The sequence below is a fragment of the Natator depressus genome, chromosome 10 (assembly GCF_965152275.1).
Source record: "Natator depressus isolate rNatDep1 chromosome 10, rNatDep2.hap1, whole genome shotgun sequence".
Taxonomy (NCBI): domain Eukaryota; kingdom Metazoa; phylum Chordata; order Testudines; family Cheloniidae; genus Natator; species Natator depressus.
The window spans coordinates 26,048,820-26,072,934 of record NC_134243.1 but is presented as its reverse complement, the minus strand read 5'-3'; the positions used below and the strand labels follow the sequence as shown (position 1 = coordinate 26,072,934).

Here is a 24,115-nt window from a genome sequence, read left to right as displayed (position 1 = left end):
TTCGCAAAAAGAAAAGGAGTACTTATGGCACCTTAGAGACTAACCAATTTATTTGAGCATAAGCTTTTGTGAGCTACAGCTCACTTCATCGGATGCATACTGTGGAAAGTGTAGAAGATCTTTTATACACACAAAGCATGAAAAAATACCTCCCCCCCACCCCACTCTCCTGCTGGCAGTAGCTTATCTAAAGTGATCACTCTCCTTACAATGTATATGATAATCAAGTTGGGCCATTTCCAGCACAAATCCAGGTTTTCTCACCTCCCCCCCCCCCCCACACAAACCCACTCTCCTGCTGGTAATCTAAAGTGACCACTCTCCTTACAATGTGTATGATAATCAAGGTGGGCCATTTCCAGCACAAATCCAGGGTTTAACAAGAACGTCTGGGGGGGGGAGGGTAGGAAAAAACAAGGGGAAATAGGTTACCTTGCATAATGACTTAGCCACTCCCAGTCTCTATTCAAGCCTAAGTTAATTGTATCCAATTTGCAAATGAATTCCAATTCAACAGTTTCTCGCTGGAGTCTGGATTTGAAGTTTTTTTGTTGAAGAATTGCAACTTTCATGTCTGTAATCGCGTGATCTGAGAGATTGAAGTGTTCTCCGACTGGTTTATGAATGTTATAATTCTTGACATCTGATTTGTGTCCATTTATTCTTTTACTTAGAGACTGTCCAGTTTGACCAATGTACATGGCAGAGGGGCATTGCTGGCACATGATGGCATATATCACATTGGTGGATGTGCAGGTGAACGAGCCTCTGATAGTGTGGCTGATGTTATTAGGCCCTGTGATGGTGTCCCCTGAATAGATATGTGGGCACAGTTGGCAACGGGCTTTGTTGCAAGGATAGGTTCCTGGGTTAGTGGTTCTGTTGTGTGGTATGTGGTTGCTGGTGAGTATTTGCTTCACGTTGGGGGGGCTGTCTGTGGGCAAGGACTGGCCTGTCTCCCAGGATTTGTGAGAGTGTTGGGTCATCCTTCAGGATAGGTTGTAGATCCTTAATAATGCGTTGGAGGGGTTTTAGTTGGGGGCTGAAGGTGACGGCTAGTGGCGTTCTGTTATTTTCTTTGTTAGGCCTGTCCTGTAGTAGGAGACTTCTGGGAACTCTTCTGGCTCTATCAATCTGTTTCTTCACTTCCGCAGGTGGGTATTGTAGTTGTAAGAATGCTTGATGTGAAATATAGAATGTATGATGACTGGGTGAAAAATGGGAATTGTCTTCCATGGAAACATTTTTTTTTAAATGAAAATGTTTCATTTTGTTCAAAATGGTATCCCAAAAATTTCCAATAAAACAATCTGGAAAGAAAAATCAGGATTTGATAAGAATCAAAATTAACATTCTTTCCTTTGAATCCATTTGAAGTGGAGTTTTTTGGAATCAGTTAAAAATAGTAAATTTGAATGATATGAACATTTTTCATTGAAAAATTTGAAAAGGTATCTATCATTGAACAAAAATTTCAGTGCAAACTTTGGCCAGACTCGTGTGTGTGTGCGCGCGCACATATATATTGCTACATTTTATTTAGATTAATTCAATAGTCTCTGCAAACAAACATCTGCATTTTGGGGTAGGTTTCTCTTTCTTTTGTACTTTTAGAAGAAAAATAACCTTTTTGGGGTGGGGGGCAGAAGGAAGGGACAGAATGCCATTTCCGTGTAAATTACACTGAAAACCTAAGCAACTTGTCTCAATAGTGCAAAGTGCCTGAGAGATTGAGATGCATAGAATGCGACTGACAGCAGAAGATGGCCTCCAACCCATATATTGTAATGCTTTATGTACAGTCATATGATACCCCAGGTATCTAGTCACAATCAAAAGAATAAAATGAGCCCATTACAAAAGTTCATTTAAGTACTAATTCAGCTAATTCACTTTATTGTCCAAGAGTGAGAAACTGAGACGTTAAGTCCTAGAAGTGTTAAGTAGAGGTCAAGCTCTGTCACTTCATCTGCATGTAACTGTGGTTTAATTGGTTATCTCTAATTTGAATACCCCTGATTGTGTCGTTATTTTTAATTGTGATGAGCAGTTCTAATGTGGTCATAAATATCAGTGGAGACAAGTAGCAACCTTGTCTTGTCCCTTTGCCAACATTGTACGAAGACGATATTTATAGAATTATTGTGACAGAGGGACTAGTTTATAATACAGGATAAAAAGTGGCCTAAAGTAAAATCACTATACAAAAACTTAAGGGCAAGATCCTCAGCTGGTGTAAATCGATGTCTTTTTGTACAGTCAATAGAGGTATACTGATTTGCATCAGCTGATTTGATCCAACATATTTCCATGAACATAGCCAGGCATGGAATGAGAGTGCTTCCTTGAAACAAAAAGTTTCTAAGCATTATCTGACAACAGTTTTGTTTATTTTTATGAAACTCACCTGGCTTTGGTTGATGATTCTATGTTTCCATGGAGTTAGCAAAAAGATTTGCACCTATTTTACAATGCTAATTCATTAGTGAAAGGCACTTGTGAAGTTGTTTGGACACAAGACAGGGTTCCTTTCCAGGTCATTGTCTTGTAAATCTATCCTGGCTTGAGATGTTTGCCTTATTGTCAAGAGCATTTGTCAGAAGCTGGGAATGGGTGACAGGAGATGGATCACTTGATGATTACCTGTTCTGTTCATTTCCTCTGAGCCACCTGGCATTGGCCACTGTTGGAAGACAGGATACTGGGCTAGATGGACCTTTGGTCTGACCCAGTATGGCCAGCCTTATGTTCATACTTTGTTCAGTTGTTGAGTGAGTGGTTCTACATAGGAAATGCAAAAAGCCGTGATGAAAGGATGCTCCTGTTTTTCAAGTAACTATAAAACTGGTTAGGTGGAGCAACAGTAGGGAATTGGAATATATACATAGTTCAAAACAAAAACAGAGTCATGGTTCAATGGATAGGTAATTTTGTGACATCACACATATTGCTAAGATACTACAGCAAAGAGCACTGGAAAAACAAACAAACAACAAAACAACTAATATCAAAGATGCATAGATCACTTGGATATTTCCATAATTGCCTTTTGACAGGGTATACACCATAGTGCATTGTGGCATATTAAAGAAAATGTCCATAAATCAAGAATTATGTCTCTTTTAAAAAAAATTGTAGGCATAAAGCTTATGAGCCAAATACTGCACCTTAATTCATTTAATTGAAGTTGCTCTAAATATCCATTATTAGTGTAAGGGAGACAAGAATCTGTCCCATACTCCTTTCTGCAATTTCTTGCATGATAACATCAGGTCAAGACTTATTTCACTTTTTCAGGCAAAGAGGTAAGACTCTTGAGCATGAATACGAGAGAAGTAAATAATCCTTTAGTTGCCACCTGGCCCTTTAGATGACTTAAAATAACCATTGCTTTTTTTTTTGGCAGATATGTGGCACGTTTAATGGATTTCCCAGCTATTCCATTGTCTTATGAGTGCCAATTATCAGTCTAAGAAGTTTATAAAATTATCGTGTCAAGACAATGTCAGCAGAGTTAGTGGACAATGATATTGTCATATAATTATGCTGTGCATATGTAACACCTATCATTACTCATGGCTTTGTATTGCTAATTGATAGCTGTCATTTTGGTAGTGCCACTTGCTTGCTGTGATTGTTACTGTGCAGTTTCTTGGCTGAATGTGACAACTTCAGGGGTCAGACAGGGAAAAAATAAGTGTGGTATTTGCCCAAGTTCCACCCTCTTGTGATGCCAAAAGGAGAATGCAATCAGTCAATTGTGCATAGATGTTAAGATGATCAACCCTTTCTTTTTTGCTTGCATTGATCAGCAGTGAAAGAGTTAACGATGCTGATATTTTAACCATTTTGTGCATCAAAGTTAAAACTTTTAGCATGAATTGGACCAATTAACATCGATGTATAGTTTCAGGCTACCTGCACACTCACACAGATGTCACTGCCTCAGTACACATCTGTTTCACACCGCTAAGGTTATGAGAAGGGCTTTATTATTATTATTTAAAATGGAAGCTTAGATCCTGAAGCATAAAATGCAAGCACCAGGTAATGTATTAGGGCACCAAGACACCACAAGGAGGCCCAGTTCAAGTTTAGCTTAGCACAGGTCCGACCAGAGCCAGAATTATTGTAGGCCAGAAGTCCATGCTCATTTGGATGATGTAGCACAACTGCTTCCTACAAACCATTGTAGCTTTGCTGCAGTAGTATACAGGTTGTAGGACCAGCTCTAGGCACCAGCAAAGCAAGCACGTGCGTGGGGCGGCACAATTCCAGGGGTGGCATTCCGGCCACCCGTTTGTTTGTTTTTTTGGCTTGGGCAGTGGTGCTCTTGGAGCTTGGGGCGGCAAATTTTTTGCTTGGGGCGGCAAAAAACCTAGAGCTGGCCCTGGCAGGCTGGACATGCAGCAAGATGAGACCATAGGCTGAGGTTGCCACTAATTGGTTGCATGTCTTTCAGTATCTGACCACTGTTTGGCAGGGAGACAAGGTGCTAACAAGAATGGTAACTCCTGTATTGTGGGCCAAATGCTGCTGTCATGGACATCGGTGTAAGCCAGTAAAGTCAGTGGGGTCAATTCCAGTTTACATCAATGTAACCAGGAGCTGAATTAATTCCAATGGTTCTCATTTTACAAGTCAGTCATGAAAATGAACATTTCTCTCCGATCTCATTGCTAGCTCCTCAGTGATGCTAACTAATGGCCTTTCATGTTCTCAGCAACAACAGTAAACTTACCCTGCCACACTTCAGAAAAATGTTGGCCACTCTTGCTGCAGCTCTCGTCCTGTTTCTTTCGGGATTCAGGTCATAATAAATCCCGTTCCTTACAGAATATGAAAGACTGATGGTTTTATTTTAATTAAATTGTGATGAGGGGTAAATTAGCACTTTCCACAATTTGGGAATTTTTTTTTTTAAGTATTCTCCCTCCAGCCAGCACTTTACGTGAAATGTGCTACTCAGTCATTTGGATGTGTCTGACATGATCATTGCTGAAAACATATATTTGTAGTTTCACTGTATTTCTCTTTGGGTGGGATGGGGGACTTTGCTGCTTCCCTGAGTATGGCACATCTTACTTGCTTTCCTGAAAAGGGTTATAGAGATCATTGTCACATTTTTTTAATATTGCAACAGTGCTTAAATGCTGCCATCAGATTAAGGCCCCATTGTGCTAGGTGCTGTGCAAATATATAGTAAATGGCAATCCCTGCCCCAAACAGGTTGTGGTGGAGCTCAGGGAAGACAGGATAACAAATATTAGATGATAAAAACTAAGGACTGGACCCCATTGTGGTTCAGCACATTGGGGTTTTGCATGATTGGGCCACAAACAAGCATTTAGTGCCCAGGCCCTATTCAGGACATTACTTGAGCATGTGTTTGTGTGTGTTTCAGAGATGCTGAGGACCACAGCTCCTATGAACTTCCATAGGAGTTGATAATGCACCAGCACCTCTGCAGATCAGGCCATGAGTGTCTCCTGAGAGCTGCTGAGTGTTCTGAATGCCCCAAGTACAGTGGGAGTTGGGGGGCCTTTGTGACCTTGCAGGATCTGGCCCTAACTATCTTCACATAGAATATACAAATATATCCCTGGCTTGTTTGTAATTTCTGTTATGCAGACATGAACGAAAGATACATGTGTCTCAAGCAACCAGATACTGTAGCTTCCAAAGTATAGTAAGTACATAAGACCGTCTTTAGAACTTCAGCTATTCTGCAAAAAAAAAAAAAAAAAAAAAAAAAAAAATTAAAATATTTGTTTCTACTTACCAGCAGCTTCCAGATTAATACTATCATTCAGGTGATAATTCACCTTGTACAAACCACTGCTGAGAAACATGATTATCACTTTAGTATGTTTTTAATTTAGAGGTCAACTTTGTGGGCTCTAGAATGTATGGCCACAATTAAAATGTTACAATCATTATTATACCATCTTCTGATTCTTCATAGTTCCAACAAGTGCTATAAATACTATTGTTATGCTAAATTATGGATCCCCAATGTAGACATTTAATTTCATGGTATGTTAAAAGCCATAACAGCCTTATTAAAACAGGGGGGAAATCTGTATGTTTCCAAAAAAAAAAAAAAAAAAGAACTAAATGCTCAGTAGTATTTCTCCAAGAGAGCCATTCATCAAAACCCAAATCTAAACAGATAAGTTATTTGAAATTCTATATTCCCCACTGGCTAATGAAAAGCTTGATGTTGACGTACTTTTTAGCAAATGTTCACTGCAATCTCAGAGAGACATAGAGATGGGAGATTAAGAGAGGCTGTGCTGAAACTCAATTATGCAGAATTATGCATAATGTATATGAGTCCACCAAAGATCAGCCTCCTCCCTTTATTTTTATTTAAAGAACTGAAAAAGCTACAACCATTAGTGATTTTCCTAATATAATGTGGTTGGAGAAGTCTTTGATACTGTACTAGTGCCCAATCCTGCAAAGGTTTGCTTAACTTTGGAACTGTGAATAGTCCTGTTGACTTTATGCACATGAATAGTCTCATTAGAGACAAGCATATGATTGGCAGGATTGGATCCTTAGACACTATACTAAGTAAACAAAGAGAAAACTGTGTCCATCCCATGTCAACTCTCAAAGCATTGTCATCACCAGGCTTAGATCTTTCGGTGGAACTTGATCAGAGCTAATGAGTTTAACCCACCATCCCAAATTGTCTCCCTGTACTTCCAAAGCTGCCAAAACACCAACACTCAACTATCAAACCTTTCAGTGCCTAGGTCATCAGTACAAAAATCTATGGGATATCCAACACTGAAAATAAGAGGTGATGCAATAGAAAAAACTCCCAGGCTACCATACTAGACTGATGGTATGATTGAATTCCCTGAGTGCCTGTTTCAATGCCCTTTGAAAACAACATGATTCTTTCCCCTGGCATTAGGAAGTATTAGGTTGGTTCCTAAAACCCTACCTTTAGAAATTAAATGAAGTTGCTGAGAATTTTCAGCCACAGTGCTGAGGAATCCAGAAACGTTGGTGTAGGATTTAGATCCATTTTATGCTGAGGAAATACCATCTGGGAACCATGGAAGAAGCTGAAATAGAAAGAGCAATTAAAAAATGTGAAACTCAATAAAACATCTGGCCAAAGAGCTATTGGCCCATATTGTGCATTTGACCCATCTTCAGAGTTTCCATTGTCAATTATTATTTACATCCCAAGAGCACCCAAAATGTGCCAAGGAATGAACAAGTTACTGCAAGGCACAGTCCAGGCTCCAAAGATCTTGCATTTTAAACAGACAGATGAAGGTACCAGGGGGGAAATGTTCAAAACATTGAGTGGCCAAGCTGGCAAGCAGCCAACTCCTGTCATTTTTTCCAGATGATTGTATCTCAATTATTCCCAAAGGTCCATCTTCCTGGCCATTATCAGCTGAGTAATTTGTAGGTGCCACGGCAGAAGTGGATGTTTAGGTGGGGGTCAAAACCTGGAGAATGTAGTGGCTTGGGAGCCTAGCTCAGCCAGAGTGTTCCATGTGTAGGCAGCTTGGAAGGAACTGTGGGCATGTTTTTAAAAGTGGACCTGGTGTCATTGGTAGACAGAAGGAGACAGGGTCAATGTGAAAAGAGCCGCTGACGGTCATGTAAAGGGAGCAGAATATTTTGGGCCTTGAAGGCAAGGAAAAGAAGCTTGACTGTGATGGGAGTCAAAGAACATTTGACTTCGAGCTTTCGATGTTGAGGCAGTAAATAATCAGGGTCTACACGAGTGTGTTAGCTGTGGAGACAGAAAGAGAAGGTTGGACCTTACAAATGTTTGAACATGGACTGAAGGCAATATGACTAGTACTGCTGCGGTCTTTCACAATATAATGAGTTTCTGCCCCTAAATTAAAGCTTTTCTTTAAAGATCTTGAATCCAAAACTAACTGTCAAGGGAGCTTCAGAGAAGCATTATTTATTTTCATTCCTAAACCTGACGTTGATCCAAATTTTTATTCCAACTACCATCCCTTTTCCCTTGTAAATTAAGATTGCAGAGCTAAGTGGCTAAGATGGCTTCTAGGACTGAAAAAGCAATTTCCCACACCATAACTCAGTCCCAGGTTGGATTTGTTATATGTGGATTATGCACAAACAATGCTAGAAACCTCTATAGCATTATCTCTTGAGCCAATAAGCTCTTCTCTCCTACCAAATAGCACTTTCTAATGACACTGTGAAAGTGTCAGACTGCTTAGAATGGGATTACCTGCTCCATAATCCTCCAGTGTTTTGGCGTTGGCTCACGCTTAATAAATCTAATTTTTCTGCTTTATAAAAAAGCACCCCAAATGTTATGATTTTGTGAATGGTATTTTTCCCCATTGCTTATAATAGAGAGATATGAGGCAAAGATTCCCTCTCTGCCTATTTCATGGTTCTGCTACATGTCGTTGCTATGAGTAGATGAAGTTGTACATAGAGGGCCTATATATTTCATGAGTACTTGCACTACATTGCCTACTGTATCCCAGGCATCACTAGCATGGATGGGTTTGGGGGGGCGGAGAGTGGCCACGTTAATTAGCTTTGGGTTTGATCCATTTCCAATAAACAGTGTGTAGGTCATCATACAACTGAAGATAGATTTGGTATCAATATCAGACAAACATGTTGCTTTTCTCTGCAGCTGGGTTTAGACACTTGATCCTATAGACCAGGGGTCGGCAACCTATGGCACGTGAGCCAATTTTTAATGGCACACTGCTGTCTGCCGGACCCGGGCAGACAGCAGTGTGCCACTAAAAATCCTGCCCGGCCCAGCCCGCTGTTTTCCGCCCCCCTGCTCTCTCCTTGCAGGGCAGGCAAACTTCCCCCTCCCCCTGCCTCTTCCGCCCAGGGTGCTGGGTTCCTGCCCCTCCCCCTCTCCCTCCCTGCGGCCGATCAGCTGTCGGCCCTTGCTATGGAAGGGAGAGGGAAAAGCGGAGCCGCAGCGTGCTCTCTGCTCCGGGGACCTTGGGGAAGGGGGTGGAATCAGGGCATATCTCCTCCAGCCCCCTGCCCTGAACGGCTCACGGCAGGGGGCTGGGAGCACCCCCACGACCCCAGCCCGCACCCCCAGCCCTCTGCCCTGACCCCTGCACCCCCCCACACACCCTCCAGCCCTCTGCCCTCACCCCTGAACCCTCCTCTCACACACCCAGCCCTCTGCCCTCACCCCTGCACCCCCCCCCACCCCAGCCCTGTGCCCTGACCCCTGCACCCCCACCACAACCCCAGCCCTGAATCTGGCATCCCCCACACATACCCAGCCCCGACTCCTGCACCCCCCACACATACCCAGCCCCCCCACACCCCATGCCCTGACTCTTGCACCCCCCACATCCCCACTCCCACCCTGCACCAAACGGGAGCTCCTGCACACAGAGAGAGGAAGAGAATGGCTAGAACCAGGGAGAAGGTAGGTACCTACTCTATGTGGGCAGGGCCGGGACTCCAGACCGGCAGCGGGCTGAGTGGGGCCAGCAGTCGGGTCCCTGGCTGGCAGGAGCTGGCGGACGGAACCCCAGACCGGCAGCGGGCTGAGCCTCTCAGCCCACTGCCAGTCTGGGGTCCCAGCCACCGGCCCTGCTCAGCCCGCTGCCGGTCTGGGGTTCTGGCTGCCTGCCCCTTGCCAGTCGGGGTCCCGGCCTCAGGCCCCGCTCAGCACGCTGCTGGCCTAGGTGAACGGAACCTCAGGCTGGCAACGGGCTGAGCAGGCCGGCGGCGTAAGATCAGCATTTTAATTTAATGTTAAATGAAGCTGCTTAAACATTTTGAAAACCTTGTTTACATATGACAATGGTTTGGTTATATAATATATAGACTTATAGAGAGAGACCTTCTAAAAAACGTTAAAATGTATTATTGGCACGCGAAAACCTTAAATTAAAGTGAATAAATGAAGACTCGGCACACCACTTCTAAAAGGTTGCCGACCCCTGCTATAGACACTTACTATCAGGAGTAGTACTTACTTCTGGTGCGTAATTTGTAATGAAAGTGGTGCAGGGGCTCAAGCAATTAGGTACAGAGGCTCAAGCAATATTTTTACAATCATAACTGATGCAGCAAGCCCAGAGGTGCCAGGGCTGTGAACTGCCAAGCCTAGAGGTGCTAGGGATATGAACCGCCATGTCTAAAGGTGCCGGGACTCAGCCCTAGCATATCCTGGCACAAATTAAGCACTGTTTATTACTGCAAAAAGTTGCATTGAGTTCAGTGGGGCAGCTCATGGTGGGTAGTAAGCTCTCCTCCCAGCAGTGAGTAAGTGTCATTTCATGGCTTACAATGTGACTCAATTACTACAGTCCAGAGATCTTACTGCCCCCCTCCCATCCCTACCTCTCTCCTGTGCCCCATCTTCTTTATTCAGTAAGGGCTAGATTCAGACTTGGATTCTGTGTGACTGTAAGGGAACAAAAGGGAATAAGGACCCCTTATGTAGGCTACCTTGCATGCAGGTTTGTAAGGAGTAAGCAGGGCTAAGCACCCACTCTCTCTTCCCTTAGAGGAGGTGGATGAAGAATGGGCAGAACCTTGGTTATACCTCCCTACTCACTGGCCAGAACATCTGAGTCAGCAAGGCTTTTATACGCCAGCAGTAACTTACTGTCACTCTGGAGAAAGCAGAGAGTTACACTGACTCCCAGGCCTTGCATACACTAGAAAGGGGTGGCCAAGATACCTATGTAGTAGATATATAGCCAATACAGGTATATCTATCCTGATGAAGACACAGTTTAGACCCACAAAAGAGTATTTTTGCCAGTCTGGTTTATACCAGTTCCCTGAAATAAGCTTTATTGACAAAACTTTGCATCAGGGACAAGATAATGGAGAGTCAGGCCCCTCATCTCCCTGCCAAAGACACCAAACAAATATGAAACATATGCTTAAACCTGGAGCTTCAGAAAAGTTCCTGATTTTCCCTAATTCTTAAAAAAGAGAGAGAAACACACCACCCACCTATCTACACTGACAGTTCTTGGGAACCTGTGAGCAAATACTTTTCACAATGTGATCGCTCCATATCTGACCTTTCAATCCTCATCCTCAAAGGAAACCTGCACAGAAGATGACCATGGGAACTTAAATTCATAACTCTACTGGACACTAAAAATCATGGCCTTATCAGGGACACTGATTTTATGGCTCATTATAACAAACTGTAATCACTGCTGCCTACTAACCCTACTTCGTTCTACAACTGCAGAGGCGTTAAGTGCCCATTTCATTTTAAGTGGTCTCCTTCACCATGTGTAAAAACAACTAGGAGTCCTTGTGGCACCTTAGAGACTAACAAATTTATTTGGGCATAAGCTTTCATGGGCTAGAACCCACTTCATAAGATGCACCATGTGTGAATTCCTTAGGCTTAACAATCTGTCCCACCTTGTATTTAGCTGTAACACTCTGGTTACCATTTCACGACCTCTGTGAAGGACGAGCTCTGTGAAGCTCAAAAGCTTGTCCCCTCCACCACCAGTCCAATAAAAGATATTACCTCATCCACCTTGTGTGTCTCATATTTTTGGAACTTATATTTGAAGCAACCCTTAAATTGATCATGTAACATATCAAGTTAAAGGTTTAAAAAAGGAAAACCAGTATGTATCTTTCAGCACCTTCTCTCTGAACTTCCAGCTCTGTACAGTCAGTTAAAGGCTAACAGGATGTACATCTCTCTTCCGTTTTAACCTAGAGTATTAGGAAAAGCTTTTTGATAACAAGAACAATCTGGTAGGAGAACAACCTGTCTCCTGCATTAATGAACAAACTTGGTAGAAAGAAAAGGAGTACTTGTGGCACCTTAGAGACTAACATTTATTTGAGCATAAGCTTTCATGAGCAGCAGCTCACTTCATCGGATGCATGCAGTGGAAAATACAGCGGGGAGATTTATATACACAGAGAACATGAAACAATGGGTGTTACCATACACACTGTAACAAGAGTGATCAGGTAAGGTGAGCTATTACCAGCGGGGGGGGGGGGGGGAACCTAATTGTATCCAGTTTGCAAATTAATTCCAATTCAGCAGTCTCTCGTTGGAGTCTGTTTTTGAAGTTTTTTGTTGAAGAATTGCCACTTTTAGGTCTGTAATCGAGTGACCAGAGAGATTGAAGTGTTCTCCAACTGGTTTTTTAATGTTATAATTCTTGATGTCTGATTTGTGTCCATTTATTCTTTTACATAGAGACTGTCCAGTTTGGCCAGTGTACATGGCAGAGGGGCATTGCTGGCACATGATGGCATATATCACATTGGTAGATACTCAGGTGAATGAGCCTCTGATAGTGTGGCTGATGTGATTAGGCCCTATGATGGTGTCCCCTGAATTGATATGTGGACACAGTTGGCAACGGGCTTTGTTGCAAGGATAGGTTCCTGGGTTAGTGGTTCTGTTGTGTGGTGTGTGGTTGCTGGTAAGTATGTGTTTCAGGTTGGGGGGCTGCCTGTAAGCAAGGGCTGGCCTGTCTCCCAAGATCTGTGAGAGTGATGGGTTGTCCTTCAGGATAGGTTGTAGATCATTGGTGATGCGTTGGAGAGGTTTTAGTTGGGGGCTAAAGGTGATGGCTAGTGGCGTTCTGTTATTTTCTTTGTTGGGCCTGTCCTGTAGTAGGTAACTTCTGGGTACTCTTCCGGCTCTGTCAATCTGTTTCTTCACTTCCGCAGGTGGGTATTGTAGTTGTAAGAATGCTTGATAGAGATGTTGTAGGTGTTTGTCTCTGTCTGAGGGGTTGGAGCAAATGCGGTTGTATTGCAGAGCTTGGCTGTAGACAATGGATCGTGTGGTGTGGTATGATCAATTACAGACCTAAAAGTGGCAATTCTTCAACAAAAAAACTTCAAAAACAGACTCCAACGAGAGACTGCTGAATTGGAATTAATTTGCAAACTGGATACAATTAACTTAGGCTTGAATAAAGACTGGGAGTGGATGTGTCATTACACAAAGTAAAACTATTTCCCCATGTTTATCCCCCTGCACCCCCCCCCCCCCGTTCCTCACACGTTCTTGTTAACTGCTGGAAATGCCCCACCTTGATTATCACTACAAAATGTTCCTCCTCCTCCTCCTCCTCCCCCCCCCCCCCCAGCGCTCTCCTGCTGGTAATAGCTCACCTTACCTGATCACTCTTGTTACAGTGTGTATGGTAACACTCATTGTTTCATGTTCTCTGTGTATATAAATCTCCTCACTGTATTTTCCATTGCATGCATCCAATGAAGTGAGCTGTAGCTCACGAAAGCTTATGCTCAAATAAATGTTAGTCTCTAAGGTGCCACAAGTACTCCTTTTCTTTTTGTGGATACAGACTAACACGGCTGCGACTCTGAAACTTGGTAAAAAATTAATTAGAGCATAAGCTTTCATGAGCTACAGCTCACTTCATCGGATGCATACATTTTTGCGGATACAGAGTAACACGGCTGCTACTCTGAAACCTGAAACTTGGTGGAGACCCTTAAGTGAAGACTAGCAAAATAGTAGGAAATTATAGGGTAGGATCTTCCCTGTTTGTAGAGAAGCTGTCTTCTCATCCAGTTGTCCTACATAGGAAGGTCAGTTCTGGGTCTAGTGCCCTATGCGAGTGTGATCCTTCAGAGTGCTGTCAGTGCTGTTACATTCTGATTCTCCTCTGATCCGGAACTGATCTTTTTACCTCCTACACTTGCTCTGCTTTGAACCACTTGGGTGCCATGGCAGTGCAATTTACATCAATATTCAGCCTTATTTTTGTGAGCCAATGGGAAGAACAATTAATGTGGGAGCCTTTACAAGTGAAGAGAGACAGACTTGTTTACCAGATCTCACATTTCTGGCAAACAGCTGGCTGTAGCTTTAATAATAAGCTGCTCATAATTGGCAAGTATTTAATCCACGTTAACACCACATGCACTATACTCGCTAATTGGGAATGTCTCTTTATAATAAGAATATTACTCTTGCTTTCTCAACTGATGCTGAAGTGCTGATACAGCAGAGAGTGCATCTCACTACGTGAATCCAGCGAGCAGGCCCCAGCGCATGGTAATTTTTGAAGAAAACATATGGTAAGAGAAATGGCTGAAATCCATAGACAGCTTGCCTAAATTACAGTGCATCCACTGAAACCAGGACACATGCTAAGATGCTGAAAGCAAAAAGGTGTCATTAAAAAATGATTCATATACCTTTGCCTTAATGAGTGCTCACATCTGAGGATTTCCAGTTGCATGATCGATATCGTCAATGCTGTGCAGAACAAAATACTTTTGTACAAGGGAAATATTTACTATTGCCAAAGTCTGTAATTTGCACATATACACTTTTTGCCTTAAGGAATTTGAAAATAATTATTACTTTTTATTTTTTTCAGAGCTGTCTATATCCTAACCTAGCAAGTAAACAATCATGCACAGCCATATGGAGCAATTTCATAACAGCACATGGTGAGAATCTAATGAGTCTTACCATACTGTGCCTGACAGGTGAATCTTCAGCTTTGATTACAGGAGACCAAAAATAATTCATACAGGCCAATAAAGTTTGAGCCTCAATTATTTTTGCTCTCAGCCATTCAGAATGGTACATGCCGTGTTTTCATTTTCAGGCACACAAACTGGCAACAGACTATAATGGATATGTACTGGGCTCTCAAACTCACTCAGTTTTGCTTGCTTGGCTATTGTAATTGCCAATATACTGTAGTCCACTGACTGTTCTCATTGAAATGTAGCTTTGGAGTTGTTTTAAGTTCAACTCCTAAAATATCAGTAATTCTTTTGAAGTTGTCAGTAGGTATTACAGTACTGTAGTTCCTGAAAGCCCCATTGTACAAATACGCAGCAAAAAACAATCCCTGCCCCAAAGAGCTTGCAAATGACCTTCTGTAAATTCCAGCCAGAAGACAGATAGGGTCAGACTCAGTCCTGACGTAAGCGGGTGCCTCTCCGTACAAGTCAGTGGGCTTGAACTCTCTTAACAAGGTAGACTTTGCTAGTGAAGGATTAGAAGCATTTTAGGCAGTGCGTAATCTAGTGGATAAAGCACCGGACTGGCACTCAGGAAACCTAGGTTCTAATCAGTGGCTCTGCGACAGTCCTATGGGGTGACCTTGGGCAAGTCACTTCCCCTCTCAGTGCCTCAGTTCTCCTAGCTGTAAAATAGATACTGACCTTTTGTAAATCACTTTGAGATCTCTTGATGAAAAGTGCTATATAAGAGCTAGGTATTATTATTATCTTCCAGGGAAATATATATATCTCAGAGGTATTAGGAACTATGAATTGTCAGGCTGGATCAGATCCATGGTCCATCTAGCCCAGTTTCCTGCCTCTGATATCAGCCAACACCAGATGCTTCAGAGTAGGATGTAAGAGTCCTACAGTAGGCAATTGTGGGGTAATCTGCACCCCACGTACATCTCATCCAGGTCTCTAATAGTTAGAGATCATCTTAAACCCTGAAGCACAAAGTTTAATATTGATGTGGTAAACTAACCACATTCATTTTCTATGACAAATTCTCTAATATTCACTTTGATTGCTGTATCTGGGAGCACCCTTCACAGTAAACTTGGGCACTAGAACATCAACAGAGAGTGAATACAAAAGGGGGTGTGGTGAACACAGCTAATGTGAATTAAATTTTTTAGTTGAGCAAATATTTGCGGAGACTCTTGGGGGATTTGTTCATTTCTAGTTCTTGTTTTACATGAACTTTCTCACCCATTTCTAACAGATCTTGTTAAGTAAGAGTTTTTAGCTATATAGCTGTCACTCTGATTTTCATACAGTGTCCTGATGAGAATAGTGTTTAACAAAAGTCACAGTAGTTTTTAAAGTAGCTGCCATCTTGTGTAATATTCTGCTGTTTAACCTCTGAAAGAGAAGAGATGACTACTTTTTTTCTTCTCTTTATTAATAAATTTGTACTGATTTGGGACTTGAACCCCTTCTAGCAGTTCTCAGGTATGGAGACCTGGATGCTTTTATGATCACTGATCATAGAGTCAGCTAGGAAAGGGATGACCTATTTTGTATCTCCCCATACAGACGAAAGTACAAGGATCACACATGGATAGTGCAAGAACTCTGTATTAAAGATTCAGTGCAAGGATCAGGGCTAGTGAATAACACTTAGTTATTCTGTCCATGATTGTTGCATCATCTATGAGTAATTCTGGAACTTTTTCTCTGTGTTGAATTGACATACGGTGGATAGTACTGTTGCTGTTGCCATAAAAATAAGATAATAAGAGCCTATTTCTGCCTGAGATGCTCATGTATAGCTTTCACCAAAGTCACTTGCGGTTGCATATTTGGTCATAAGCTTCTCATTAAAGATTCCTTCTTGGTACTGCTTCCAGTTTCTCAGCTGTCTTAGATAAACAGCAGGGTTTTATCATCTCACTTGATTTCTTTCAGCCCATTTCCTTATTCCTCCCCATCCTTCCCTCTTTGGAAATAGACACAAGTTCAACAGGTGAAAAATGAACATTTATGCCAGTTCACAAAATTGTATACAGTGTTGGTGTAACTGTATTAGTCCCAGGATATTAGAGAGACAAGGCTGGTGAGGTAATATCTTTTATTTGACCAACTTCTGTTGTTGAGAGAGACAAACTTTTGAGCTTGTTCACAAAATTGGCGAACAAGTGGAATATGTCATTTCTGCTTTGTGTGTGACATTTTATGCAAAGCTTTATCTCTGACCTTTCTTTTCTTACCTTTCGTTACGTTTCTTTTTGCCCTGGGGTTTGATACAATGAAAAGTTAATTAGGACTCCTGCTAGTCTTTAGGGTTTCCTGGGCTCCTCATACACATCTATAAAAACATACCTTAAAGATTCCTTTCATAAGAGAGCTACAGATCTTGACTATCTTGTACTTTCTCTCCATTTCTCCTCCTTTACTTCTGGTGGAACTTTTAACCTTTAAGTACAGATGATGTACCTGTTCATTATGAGTAATATTGGTTATAAATTTAGTCCCACTTTTTGGTTAGAGAACCATCTGTGTATTGATTATGGCGAGTTTTCAGAAATTGGTGCCTAAAATTAGGATTCTAAATCCATATCCTAAATAAGGCCTGATTTGCAAATGTGCTGAGCACCCAGTAGCTCCCGTTACTGTTGAAAATCTGACCAATTTTTAGATGCCTAAATATGGCGTTGAAAACCTAACTTTAGGCATCCATTTTTGAAAGCATTGGTCCTGATTGCCTTCAAATATATTAGTTACTCTTATTCACCAAATAGTTTGGATGAATAACTTTCAGTTTATGGCCCAGATCCTCTGGTGCTATGAAGTAGCTCCAATGACTCCACTTGTGTTAATATAGCTGTATAAAATATATTTGTTTAGGGAAAGTACTTGCCATCAAGCCTTTTCCATGGTAGTCATGGTGGGCTTGGGAGAAAGCTGTGATATTGGTGCTTAGAGAAGGACTTCTTCAAAGCTAGAGCCACCAGGATCATGGGAGGTGGTAACCCAACCAGAACTGGAAGAGCAGGAATCTTGTCATCCTAATTTAGAGACCAGACGCAATACTAATGTAAAACCAGCAACACAGGTCAATTTAATTTCATTTCTGTCACAAGGTTCTCTGAAGGGAACATAATGTGTGCAACTCACTGCAGCCCCAACCTGATGGCTCACAGGCCTGTGACAAGATCTGACATGTTTGGTGTGATACTAATTAACCCCTGTCAAGAATGGAGAGTTAAAAGCAGGTCAGTAATCTCTTATTTTGCTCACCAAATGCAGGGTCAGATCATTTGAAATCACTGTTACTGCTGAAGTTTAAAGGAGCAAGTAAACGGTTAAATAAGTCGATTAAAAAATTGTTGGACATTACAGGAAAAGGTGAAGGCTGGAAAAAAATGAGACGGGGCTTGTTTTTATCCTCTGGTTTTATGGCAAGTGCTTAGTAAGCTTAAGGTAACAAAAATGTAACTGCGGCACCGGCTTGCCTATGAGATCTAATTTTCAAACAGACATAAATACTACAGAACAACTTGTCACTTTAAAAGGGTAAACAGAAAAATCAAATAAATTAAGTGACATTTAAGAAGTTCAAGGTTTATATTGCTGCCACCAGGGAAATCAGAGACCCAAAGGAAAAAAAATAGTTTCTTTAAAGCATCGATGTGATAAGAGTTTGGGGAGCAAAAAACTAATTCTTCAACTGTTGTCCAAATTATTTACAAGAATAATTTTGGAAACGGAATGTCACAAAGAATTAATGTTTTTTTTAATTGTGGACTTTGTGTTTTGGAATTAATTTTAAGCAAGGTGACTGAAAATTAGTTCAGTAAAGCTGTAAAAGAATAATTGCAGTCAGGTGAATAGAGGAAGGAAAAAAGCTCAATCCGATCGTAAAGCCCAGAGACATTGCTGTTTTGAAAGCTGCATAAATTGTTGCAAAGGAAAGAGAGTAGCCAGAGATCAGGGGGGGAACTCTTGTCAAGGACAAAAAACAGTATTGTTTTAGAGGGAACGCCACAGAGTCATCTGTATTTTGATTTTTTTTTTCCTCTTGGAGCAGGGAAGACTAAGGGCATTTTTATTTTTTTTGAGATGTGTGGAGCACCGATAACTCAAATAGAACTCAATGGGAGTTGTCAGTGTTTAGCACTTCTGGAAATCAGACACTAATGATTGGCCGTTGACTTGATTGACAGCTGGGTCAGACATGGAATGTTTTACTAGGGATATAAACCCTCCCAGGAGAGGTCATTGCCCTAGCAGATAAGAGTTCCACTGGTGTTTTAAGAAAAGGAGGACTTGTGGCACCTTAGAGACTAACCAATTTATTTGAGCATAAGCTTTCGTGAGCTACAGCTCACTTGATCGGATGCATTCGGTGGAAAAAACAGTGGGGAGATTTATATACACAGAGAACATGAAACAATGGGTGTTACCATACACACTGTAAAGAGAGTGATCACTTAGTATGGTAACACCCATTGTTTCATGTTCTCTGTGTATATAAATCTCCCCACTGTTTTTTCCACCGAATGCATCCGATCAAGTGAGCTGTAGCTCACGAAAGCTTATGCTCAAATAAATTGGTTAGTCTCTAAGGTGCCACAAGTCCTCCTTTTCTTTTTGTGGATACAGACTAACATGGCTGCTACTCTGAAACTGGTGTTTTAGGCTCCTGGGGAACTTGACTAAGAATGGGAACAATTAACTGACAATGGGAACATTAGCAGCCTGCCTACTTAGTTGTTACATTTCTGCTCTGCCTCAGGGGACAGAGCCTGCCTCACAAAGCCCTTCCCCTCCAAGCCAGGAGCCTCACAAGAGCGAGTGAGAGGGACAGTGTGTCACAGGCACGTGCCCAGTCCTGCCTCCTTGATGTCTCTCCATGCACACCCAGCCCCCTACCCCTCCGTGCACCGATCTACATCTCTGCCAGCTGCTCTGGGCAGGCGTGCCCAGGTTGCCAGGGAAGGGGCACAAATTTAGTTGCTCCACCATTTTTCTGCGGGGAGCAAAGAAATCTGCAGATTGTATGAATTCTGCGCCCCCCAACAGTAACTCAACAGTAAAGTGGATAGTCCCTGGAAGCAGTCTCTAACAGTGGATGTTGTACACTTGTTCTCTTCTTTACAGCGTGCAGTTAGATGTTGCTGTATTACCCTGTAACTGAGGAAGGAAGCAACTACAAGGGCAAGGTCACCTCCCAGGCTATCACTGCGTATCAAATGGCTTACTGATATTTCAAACCCCTAGCTTCAGGAATTCATTATCCTCACGCCACAGTGCAGGTGCTCTCTCAGTGCTGTGTTCAGAACATAACACAGGAGCTTAAGGCTTGTCTTCACAACAGAATGTAATAGTGTCAGATGACCTTGAAGAGTCCAATTAACTAACATGATGCTGACTGGTTTCAGAGTAGCAGCCATGTTAGTCTGTATTCGCAAAAAGGAAAGGAGTACTTGTGGCACCTTAGAGACTAACAAATTTATTGTGATGAAGTGAGCTGTAGCTCACGAAAGCTTATGCTCAAATAAATTTGTTAGTCTCTAAGGTGTCACAAGTACTCCTTTTCATGATGCTGACTGTGACTCTTCAGTAAGTGCAGAGGGCTAGTTGTATGAAGTATTGCATCCACTCGCTATGCTTAAACCTGAGTGGGAGCAGGGTTTGAGCATTCTAGCCAACTCAGTCCTGAACATGACCCATCCGTATCTGTCCTGCCCCGTGAGTGATAATTGCATTAGTTATCTCATTTCTTCAAGGTCCTGTTCCAACATGATATGATTCCGTAGCAAAGACAAACCCTAAGGTAGAAATGTATTTTCATGACAAACCTCTATTTTTTAGTGTTTAGGTTGCAAAACACATCCATACAGGACTATTATTTGCTATACAGTTTCTTTCTTGATTTGTTTCCTCCTCAAAATGTGGTAATCCATATTCATTTTGGTCACACTTTATATTAAAGGTACATTCATATACAGTTTATAAAGTGTTAATAAAATGATTATGGATAACGAAACGTTTAATCAATTGTTATAGATTTTTAGAAAGCCCAATAGGTTGCAACTATCTGGAGTACCCTGTGCTGATGTGCATACAGCCATCTATAATACACCACTCATAAGTGTAACAAACTTATCACATCTATGAATCACTTATTACCCCTCTTTTAAACTATGTATAAATGAATGCTTAATATAAATGCTTAATATAAATTTTTTAAAAGAAAAATAACTGCCGGAGCCTTTCTCCACTGCCACCCCCATGCCAGAGCTTTTCCCTGCTGCTCTAGAGTCTTTCATGCAGTGGGGAAAGTCTCCGGCAGCGCCTGTGGTGGGGAAAGGCTCCGGCAGTAGGAGGTAGCAGTGTAAACATGGGAGGCACTGCATGGGTGACTAGAGAGCTGTGTAAGTTATATAATCTAAGGTTCTGGTGTGTCTTTATTCACCTAAGCAGTGTTTCACCATCTATACTGCTATTAATACCCATGCTATCTGGGCGTGTAGTCTACATGCTGGTGTAAATGTAGACATAACCTATGATAAAAGATCTCCTATAGCTGTGAAATTTGTAGTTATCCCACATGTGCAACAATCAATGTCTGCATAGAAAATGAAAGCTTTGTAACACTCTGTCCTAAAGGGTTCCATAAAATGTTGTGAGTGGAATGGGTAATATTGCTTATAGCTAAGGGTGCTCAATGCTTTCCAAGAGAGGACCCTGTTTTCAGCAGCTTATAATTTTGCCAGGTTTTAACCCTTCAAGCTGAAAATTGTCACGCTGCGTGTCTGCCTCAAGCTGAATTTTTCTGGTAAGTTTCAGCAAAAGTGGTTCAGCCATTTCCAAAACTGGAATTGGGGAAAGAACTGTTTTTCCCATGTCAAGCAAATTCTTAAACCATTTAATTGGGAAGCTCTGGTGCCTCCATGCTTTTGGATTTGAAATGGGGCAGGGAGGCTGCACTAGTGCCAGGGATATGCCTTTTGCTGTCCCTGTGAGAAGCTGTACAAGTTATGAGCATCAGAAAAAATTCAGTTTGCCACATGCTCAGTAGAGAGCTAGGGCTGGGCGGCTAAATTTTCCAGAGATTCTATCTGCACTGGGTATGATCCAGCCCAAGACTGCAGGTCTTAAGTAGTGCTTTCCCTACAGCTGCTTCTCCAAGCAACAGTAGCTCCAGACACAGGTATGGAGAACAGGCATCCTGTCTCTCCTGTGCTCACAATGTTCCTTCTTCCCCCACTGGAGCCCACAGCGGGAGGTGGAAACAGGCTGCTTTGAATGCAGAGGGAGGAGGAAAGATGGGGCGCCAGGGCAGGGGTCAGGGAGGGAGGGTGTATTGAGAATTATCCACATTCGCAATTGGCTGTTAGATGAATTAACAATCCCCCGCCCCTTGTTGTTTAAAGGAGTCTTTAATGACCACAGTTGGTTTTAACTGAGCTTCATCCCAAAGACATCTCCCCTAAATCAGATGATTCCATGTGGATTTATGGTGAATGCAGATACCAGTCAGGTCCCAACAAGATTTTAGTTCTATTTTCATGGCATGTCTGTAGTATTAGAATCTAATCTTGTCAGTCGTTGCTTGCATTCAGACGTATTAGGTGTTACTAGAGGGGATATCAATTTGCAGTGACTTTGAGGGAAAGTTAATGCATATGATTTTCTATTACTTAAAAGAGGCTCCAATATAGTCACCATTAGTGTATGTGGAAATGGTAAATACAGAAACCAGGTGTAATCCCAGTATAACTCTAAAGAAGAAAACATTTAATTATCGATCTGCTAGCACTGTACATTCAGGTTTACTCAGACTTGGAAAAGAATGGAATTCATTTTGAAAAAGGTCAACTAGCTACAATACAAATATTTGTGTGGTTTTTTAAGGAAACACAGAGAAATGTGTTTTATATAGGCCAAATGGTGGTGGCTTGTGTTTGCGGTATCTTTATTGGTCAGGGGTTTTGTATTCATGTGTGAGATACCTTGGGAGTTTGCTGGATGACACTGGAGACTATTGATATGTAGCTAAGCTAAGTGGCTCTTTGAAATGCAGTCATTGGTTAGTTAGAAATTCCAGAAATAAACAAGCTATTAGCTGTTGCTCTGACTTAATCAGAGTGGTCTTGATTCAGGGAAGCACTTATGCATGTTCTTAAATCCATCCTTATTCAGGGAAGGGCTTAAGCCTCATTGACTTCAAAGGGAGTTAAGCATGTGCTTGAGTGCTTGTGGGAATAAGGATGCTTCCCTGCATCCAAGCTAGTACATACAAAATCCTGGAGGGTTTAGATATACAATCTGTTTTATCTGAACTTCCAAATTTTGTGGGATTTAGATTAATGGTTCTAGCTAATTTCTAATTAAAAACATATCCAACTTGTAACATTAGAAGCCAAAGAATGCCCAGCTCCTGGTGATGGAACTCACCAACATCTTCATGTCTACAGCAAAGGGCAGTAACACCTCATAATGCACCCAAGCACTGGAGGAGGTGACCAGGCATTTTATCTCAGTACCTTTGTGTCTGTAGCACTAACATTCCCTTAATGTTTGTGTTACTTTTGTGACACAACACACGTACCTTATTTTGATTCTCTTTTAATTGCCCCTGGCTTTTTTCTTCAAAATGAAGACAACAAAAGAGATACATATCCATGAGCAAGCAGACAAGTGGATATAAAAGAGATGCACACAGTATTCCTCTGTTGGCAGTACCAAAAAGAAAGGTCATGAAAAGCCCCATAAACAGCCTATATTACCAGGAAAGAATGCCTCAGTAAGTGTCTAACAGAGAGCTCCCCAGCTCCCAGTAGCCGTTAAGAGCAGAATTTCATATTCAGCCATTAGAACATAAAGCTTTTTAATGAACGGAAGATGTTTTTAGTCAAATTGTTTTCCTTTCATATTTGTTTCCTCCACTTGAACAAAATGGATATGACAAATGAGTTCCTAAGCTTATGTAAAAAAGTCACTGTTTAAGTGGACAGTGTGAATCATAATTAACAAAAAATGCTGTTTAAATGGAAACAATCCAGACATCATTAAAATAAAGTAGAATTCCTTTAGGGAGAAATTATTTCTGGTTTGATTTCTATCAAAATGACTTTGACTTTCAGAATTCTTTTACAAAATGTTTCCTGAGGCTTTGCCTTTGTGAAGGGTATTTAAACAAAGGAGCTATTTGCTTCTAAACAGGAGGAATCTAATAAAAGATTCCATTCAAATTAAGTATCTCTGCCTCTTTTTTAACAGAAGCATTTCTTTATTATTTTATATTGTTTTAAAACGTCACCAGATTAGCACATAAATCTTCATTGTGGCCACTTGACAATCTCATTAATTTTCTGTGAATATTTCAGTCTAAAGATAAGATATAATTCCATGAAGGTAATTTATTTCAAAATCAGGTGGTTTGTATTTTTAATTCTTTGGGTTTTTTTAAATGAATACAATATTGATTGTATACTCCTGAACTCAGTTTTCCCTGTGGATATTGTATGATTACAGATCAATATTATAAAGAGTGTAAAATGTAGAAGGCCTGATTCTACTCTTATGAACATCAGTGTAAATCAGGAGTAACTTCACTAGAGCCACATTAGAATAAAAAACAATG

The 24,115-nt window shown here is 41.4% G+C and overlaps 2 long non-coding RNA genes across 2 annotated transcripts in view; both read right to left on the bottom strand.

The window, feature by feature from the left end:
- Positions 1–413: 413 nt before the first annotated feature.
- LOC141994944 (uncharacterized) lies at positions 414–5,415 on the bottom strand. The gene is made up of 3 exons (XR_012641225.1): positions 4,742–5,415; positions 2,644–2,781; positions 414–1,310 (listed from the first exon to the last, which is right to left on the bottom strand). It is a non-coding gene; the product is annotated as an uncharacterized LOC141994944 (long non-coding RNA).
- A 65-nt stretch (positions 5,416–5,480) lies between these two features.
- LOC141994943 (uncharacterized) overlaps positions 5,481–24,115 on the bottom strand; it is a 60,511-nt gene continuing 41,876 nt past the window's right edge. Inside the window, exons 2-3 of the long non-coding RNA XR_012641224.1 lie at positions 6,959–7,082; positions 5,481–5,726 (exon numbers count right to left, since the gene is read on the bottom strand). This is a non-coding gene — a long non-coding RNA (uncharacterized LOC141994943). The remainder of the gene's footprint in view (positions 5,727–6,958; positions 7,083–24,115) is intronic.